The following is a 7,963-nucleotide window of genomic DNA, read 5'->3' as shown; positions in this document are numbered from 1 at the left end:
GTGTCGTAGAAGGGTCTAGTGACATGGTTGTACCATGATAATCACATACTCCAATGGCCTACAAGTGTAGTACACAAAGATGGATTGGAGCTTTGCAGATATAATATAGTAAGAATGTATGTAGATAAAAAATAATAATAAATCATTCCTTAAAAACTACATGCAATAGGTATTTGAGGCTAAGTCTCACTAGTAGATGCATTGACATGTGCCAAAGTGTCAAAAGGTGAAGGTCTTGAAAATAGATTATACTGAGGCCTAGATGGAACAATAGCATGTATACCCTTGTTCTTAAAGTCAACATGATATTATTCATGAATTTTATTTGATGATAATAAGTATGTACATTATTGAATGGTAAAATGTAATTTCTTGAAAAGTTCATACCATAGGTATTTGAGGCTATGCCTCATTAATGGATGGATCCATACCTATAGAAGTATCCACCCATAAAATAGATGATGATCACTACAAAATCAAGAAAATGTAATGCATTAGATCATGTTATTAAATTCTAGCTCAAATGTATGTATTCTTTTAAGTATAATTCAGAGTGAAAACTATATAAAAGAATTCCAATAGTTGAAGGTCCCAAAGAAAAGCTATATTGTCTTGACCTAGATGAATTATTATCATCCACCATCTATTGATACAAAATCAAAAAAAGTTATAGTTCACACAATTATATATGTAGAATGGAAAATATTATGTACTTTATAAATTATAATTCAAGGTGTACCTATCTCTTATGAATATCCTTTGCTTCACACAAAGAATGGTCAACAAATAATGACACATCTAAATCATCACTACCTCACTATCACCACAATGAGAAGCATATACCTCATCATAAAAATAAAAATCTAGATAGCCTGGGCACCCTGCACTACTTCTCACTTTCTCTAAGGGGACTCTACATATATCCCCACAAATAAAACAACTATATTCAATGCTAGGAATGACCCTCACCTTTGTCCACTATTGTACTAAATTTCCCAAAAGGACACTCAAGAAACTAAGAGAAAATGCCACTTCTCTATTATTGATAGTAACTGGAATCACTAGTGCAGTAAGAGGAACAAGTAGATGAGGGCATTTTTGATTTCTTTCTATAACCACAATGATTTTCCCTAGGTCTATCCTGAGGCATCCTTCCACTGAACCCTTGAAATGGTTTCATATAAAAATAATTAGGTATAAATCAAATTTTAACTCTTCCCATAATTTCTTAAGAAAGTATATGGGCACCTCACTATTAGCGTGTGGTGGATGATCAAACATCATCCACAATCACTCACAAAAGTACTCAAATATCTCAACATGTGTACATTATCTAGTAGAAATATGGGTTTCCTTGTCACTTATCTCTTCACCTAAATTTGACTTCATTAAATATCTCTTTAAATTAATTTTTAAAATTTTCAAGTTATATACTTTTTTATAAGACAAGCCAATAGAATAACATGCACACAAGGATTCCCTCCACGATCGATATCTATCTATCTCAACATCTATGTCTTAAATAGAGTCTATAACAAATTGCATTGTGTTTCTAGGTGAAGTAGTTGATGGGGTGGGGGGTGTTGTGTGGTTGTCTCTTAGGCCTAATAGCATCAATATCTCACATGAGATCATGTATGTTGCACCTCATGCTCTCTCTCAACTCCTTAAGGGTACGTAGTGGAGGAGGACATAGGAGTGGAGGCATAAAGGGTGAGTGTGGGTCCTCACAAAATATATTATCCATGTTATTTGATCTTTATAGCATATATATAACATAAAAATTCAAAAAAATCTATATAATAAAAATTATCTAAAACATAAATCTAATAACATGTCTTTAAAACTATTTAAATATCTAAATTTATGTCTTTAACTATGAATAAAACTTTATTGTTAGGTTATGATATGGGTTCATATAGATCATCATTTTCATTTACATTTAAATTTATAATTTAGCATCTAAGATAGTGTTAAGAATATAAGGTTTGGAATTTAAGTTATTATCTAGCTAGTTAGGATTCAAACTAGTAAGGGGTTGGGATTAAATAAGTTTGTTAGGGTTCAAATTTAGGGAAAGGGTTGGAAAATATGTAATTTTTTAGGTTAAAACTAGTATGTGACTCTAGTTAGGACTGAATTATAATTATGGTTCAAACTAGGTTAACGTTATATTTAATTATGGTTCTAGATTATGTATTAGTTAGTGTTACAACTAGTAATGTGAGTCTAATTAGGATTAGATTCTGCTTAGGATTCAAATTAGGATTTAGACTAGAATAAAGTTCTATTTATTTAGGATTCAAATGAGGATAAAGCTATATTTAATTTGGATACAAAATAGTATAAAGTTATATTTAATTAAAGTTTAAACTAGGATAAATTTATATTTAATTAGGGATTAGGATTATGTATTAGTTAGGGTTTAAACTAGTTATGTGACTCTAGTTAGCATTGGATTATGGTTAGGGTTCAAAAAGGGATAAAGTTATATTTAATTCATCTTTCAAACTAAAATATAAATCTAAAATTACAATTTTGAAACACCCAAACATCAAATATGTCTTTAAATATAAATATATCAGAAAGGGGAGAAGAGTGATTAAACTGTAATTAATTTTAACTAAATGGACATATACAAAAAGAAAATTAAATGAGTATGACTAAATATTATATAAGGGAGGAGAAAGAGGAATGAAGGATCTAAAGCATATAATTTTGGGCAACATCACCAAATTTAAGAACCATATCATATTGTTCTATACTCCATAGTTTACATAATCATATGATTTTAACTTAGTTGTCTTACAAAGTGCTATATGTAAATCTTATATGCTTATTGGTATATTGTTCAAATAAATATTAATATATTGTTTAATTTAAAAGCCTAGAGATTGTAAAATAAATTTATGTTAATGAATGGTTATGAAAAGTGAATATATTCATTTCTATATACATATATGAGAAGTTCATCACTTATAAATATCCTAGGTAGGACAGAAAAAGCAAGAGAGAGGAGAGAGATAGGGAGGATAGAGAGAAAAAGAGAGGGAAGAGAGAGAAATAGAAAGAGAATAGAGAAAAAGGGAGGAAAGAGAAAGGACCGTGAGAGAAAAGAGAGAGGAGCGAGAAAAAAAGAGGGAGGAGAGAAAAAGAGAGGAAAGAGAAAGAGAGGAGAGAGAGAAAGGAAGAAAAGCGAGAGGGAGTAGAGAGAAAGGGAGGAGAGAGAAAAAGAAAGGGTGAAGAGAGAAAAGTAGGAGAGAAGAAAAAGAGGGAGGAGAGAGAAAAAGGATCAGGGATGCCCTAATTTTGCTCTCTCCATCATCTCATTTTTCTCTCTCCTTGCTCTTTTTATCTCTCTCCTCCCCCACTTTTTCCTTTCTATTCCTATTCTCTCTCCTCCCTCTCATTTTGATGAAAAGTCATGAAAAGGGAAGAAAGGGAGGAGCTCGAGGACAATAGGATATAAACACAAACTTTTTCATTTTTTTTATTTTTTTCATTTTATAAGTTTATAATTTTCAAAATTTAAATTGTTTTTGTATGTCGAAGTTTATTTTATTATTCTACCTAAAATTAATGTGTTTTATTCTCATTGTTTTACCTAGTGGTGATGTTTATGTTTTCTACTTAAATTTTATATTTTGAATTTAAATTGAGCCTATAGTTTATGCTTTTAGTATCACTTGAACATATGATATATGTTTTTGTTTATAGTTTACTTATTCTATGATTTATACTCAAAATTTGTGATAAAAAATAAATTTTAAAGTAAATATAATAAAAACCTGAATATTGATATTAAAAGCATAATGATAAAAATTAATAATATAATAGACTTTATTTTTAAGAAAAAAACCAAAAATTAAAGAAATAAAATATTAGAGAACAAATAATATACTTGATTAGAGAAAATAATCAGCTGAGAGATTAGTAGGGCTCTCAAAATGGAACTCCTGTCTCTTAGTAATCAGTATCGCAGAATAGAGGCACCTTAAATGACCCAAAAAGGCTCAAAATTTGGTTTATAAGATTTGACGAATCAAGTTCCCAATTTTGAATGAATTAGTTGTCGAATTCATTTCAAATCTACTATATATACTCAAAATTTGGGTGTTATATTTTTAAAATGGATTCAACTATTGAAGCTAATTGATTAAATAGTTCCTAAAAATTGGGTGTCTAATTCATTAGAAGTCTTGAGCTACAAAACATACTCTCACAAAATTAAGACCCTTCTTCTTCTTCTTCTTCTTTCACAACACTAGTAGTACATTTTCACAAATATGTGACTAAGTGATTAAAACTTTTAAACACACCACTTAAATATTTAGTCATGTGACCAAAATTGATTACATTCTACTATTTATTTGTAATTTACAAAAATAGGTGATTAAATAAGTGACTAGCGTAGTCATCAGATACAATCACAAGATCATCCAAATAAAGGTGATTGAATAAACTATCAGATTAATGACTAAATAGATGACTTAAAAACTAGTCACTAAAAATAAGTCACCTAAATAAAAACTACTAAATAAAGGACTAAATAATTAGTGAAAAATAATCAATTACTTAAACAAAAATGAACAAATAAAATATTATTACTCATTTAAAATAACATTTGATAAAATAATCATAAACAAAAATATAAATTAGAAGTTTCATTTCACTAGAAATAATTGTTCGGTAATAGGATTATTTCATGAGAAGTCCATCTACACCTCACTAATTCTTTATATGTATGTGTGTGTGTGTCTATATATATATATATATATATATATATATATATATATATATATATATATATATATATATATATATATATATATATATATATATATATATATATATATATATATATATATATATATATATATATATATATATATATATATATATGTATCTATGTATGTATGTATGTATGTATAATTAATTAAATTAGGATATTCTAATTATTTTATATATATATATATATATATATATATATATATATATATATATATATGTATGTATCTATGTATCTATGTATGTATAATTAATTAATTAATTAATTAAATTAGGATATTCTAATTATTTAATTGTAATTAGATTGAAATTCAAAATCAAAATTTGAAGTCTATTAATTTAATATTTACCCTAATTGATTTAATGATATGAAATATATTACTTAATTAATTAAGTAATTAATAATTATAATGAAAGTGGATGAATTGGTAATATATGCAATAGGAATCTCATTTATATTCTAATTTTGATTAAATTTAAATTACAAATCAATTACCATATAATTCTTAATTTAACTAAAAAATTATTAATAGTTCCCATATTAGTATTCAGTCAACTTGATAGGTCTTAGAAAAATAAAAAACATTGGGTGCAATTGAAAAGGAGAAAAAAAACCCAAAATTTTCCTTCATAAAACAAAAAATGCCTAAAATCTATAGTTTTCCACTCCTGCCATGCAATTCAAAAGCATAAAACCTATAGATTTTAGCTCCCACTGAGTAGTCACCAAGCATCAATGAAAATTATGTCATCAAGCAGTTTCCAAGCATCAACACAGGGCAATGCCATCCATAATTTCACACTATGTCTATGCTAGTTTGATCAATGTTTTTGGAACGAATGAACGCTAAACTAGATACATTCAATATCTATAAATAGCTATTAGTTATAACCCCAGCTAATATAATTCTGAATAAAAATTGATGAACTTTTCCAAACATATGTAGAAGGGAAATCCACTGTTGAGTACCCTTGAATGCACAATCTCTCAAGTTGAGCTCCAATGTTGATTGACTCCTCTCTCTATCAAATGTATTTGATACTAATTAAGTGAATTTTGTGATAGATATTTTATATATTGTGATACAAATCACATTTAACTTATTACTAAATGTTATTTTTTTAGTAAATCCTATTACCAAGAAGTTATTTATTATCTAATATTTAAGGTAATCTTTGTATATTATTACATCCACATATTATCCCCATATCCCATTTGTATTTCATTACAAAGAAGTGATTTCCAAGATTATATTTATTGCATGTTGTAAACCACAACATCAAGAATATACAAAACTAATCACATTAGTAAATTTGGAAAAAGGATATTGGTTAAAATGTGATGTAATTCACAATGAAAAACCACACCATTAAGGAATTTGTAAATAGAAACTAGAAGCTTCTTTTTGAAAATCTAGAAAAAATAATTGTATCCTCTTTTTAGTGTTCATGTTATAGAGAGAATTATTAAGTAGGGGGAAAAAGCCTATTTAATGTTAGTGCATTGCTACAACAAAGAATTGTATGCCCAAGATTAATATTTCTTGTGATAGATCCAAAAAAAGATTTTTTTACCATTTTCAATGTTTTCATGGTCTATGGAGCTTTACATAAGCAAGAAAAAATGCCATTCTAAAATTGCTACATGACTATACCAAAGATTTGTATGCCCATAATACATACATATCTTGTGATAAATCCTAAAAAAAAATGTTTTCCCTTTTCAATGTCTTTGTGCTCTAGGGAGCTTTACTTAAATTGAAAAAACTAAACAATATTACTATCAATGCATTGCAATACTAAAGACTTAAAGTGAAACTATTTACTCTTTGCTCACTTCCAACAATGACAAAATATCCAATATTCTCAACATCTTATTCAAGGACAAATCACCACACTACCTTTTGTTCACTATAAACTTAAAAAATTTCAATGAGTTTTGAAGTATCAAAACACATTTATCATTATCTCCAACCATGATCACAATAGCATTAGTACTTGGCAAAATTTAGCATCACTAATTTTTTGCCTTGCACTAATTTCACAATGCCCCTTAGTTTTTAAAAAATTGACATCTATGCCACATTTCTATGATTTATGGAAGCTAGTTGTAATGGGAATAACTATCATAAGAATCAAAATGAGGAGAAAAATCACACCTATGCACATACATTTTTTGGAACTTCTTTGGTATTTATTTTCTCATTTGAGTTGCTTGGTACCATAACCAGAATATTGAGCAGCATGAAAGACATTGTGCTCAATGTCATTAAGATGCTCTCCATGTGACTCAACAAGCACAACCATATCAAGAAAGACCTAGTGCAGCTCAAGAAAACTTTTTTCAATCTCTTTGGTAGCATCATGTCTATCTTGTATTTCATTAATGGTATCTAGAATCTGGCCTCTATCCTACTTCTAAATTACCTTATGTAGGAAAGTTTCACTCTCCTCTATGAAAATTATTTTTTCTATTACCTCCTCATTTTCCTTTTCACCTATGATGGTGAAGCATCTTCTCTCAATGGTCTCTTGATACTCCCCAACAACATGTTCCCTTAGGCTCTAAAATTCTTTCATCTAGTATTTAAGATTTTTTGGTAGACCATTAGTAATAGATATTTTGGTGCTATTAGTGGGTGTTCCTTCTTTTAATTTTGGTAGTTTCCTATTAGGGGCATTGGCTTCTTCAAGCCCTTCAAGCTTTCCCTTAATTTATTTAGTTTGTTTGAGGACTGTGACAACATCACCATCAATAAAATCCCTCAAAGATTTCATTTCTTGGGATTTGTTAATTAATTTGTGTCATTTTTGGCCTTTTGAATTTTCCAAAGATGTTCCTTGATAGTTTCTATGTCATTTTTTATACCACGAAATTCATCAAAAAAGTGGCCAAGGTTCTATTCACTTCCCAAATTAGCCATCTCATGTGATCTCAACCATACTCATGAGGTGACATACCTAAATGATCATGTATAAATGTTTTCTTCTATTGTGCCACCATTCTTTCCTCTTATGATTGGGGATCCCTTCCATAGTTACCTTAATATGAAACCCATATATTCTTGGAGGAAATATTTTAATAGGGCTTCCTTTACTTGACCATTGGCCCAAGAGTATAAATGATATCTCTCTTGGGCTTGTATAGTTCTTAACCAATCTCATCAAGTGGTGT

General features: G+C 28.6%; 1 pseudogene; it reads right to left on the bottom strand.

Moving 5' to 3' along the window:
• Window positions 1-6,876: 6,876 nt before the first annotated feature.
• Window positions 6,877-7,712, bottom strand: LOC149536306 (syntaxin-related protein KNOLLE pseudogene; annotated as a pseudogene).
• Window positions 7,713-7,963: the final 251 nt, after the last annotated feature.

The sequence above is a fragment of the Cupressus sempervirens genome, chromosome 10 (assembly GCF_028749045.1).
Source record: "Cupressus sempervirens isolate cs-2001-9-10 chromosome 10, ASM2874904v1, whole genome shotgun sequence".
Lineage (NCBI taxonomy): Eukaryota > Viridiplantae > Streptophyta > Pinopsida > Cupressales > Cupressaceae > Cupressus > Cupressus sempervirens.
This window is presented reverse-complemented; position numbering and strand designations above follow the sequence as displayed.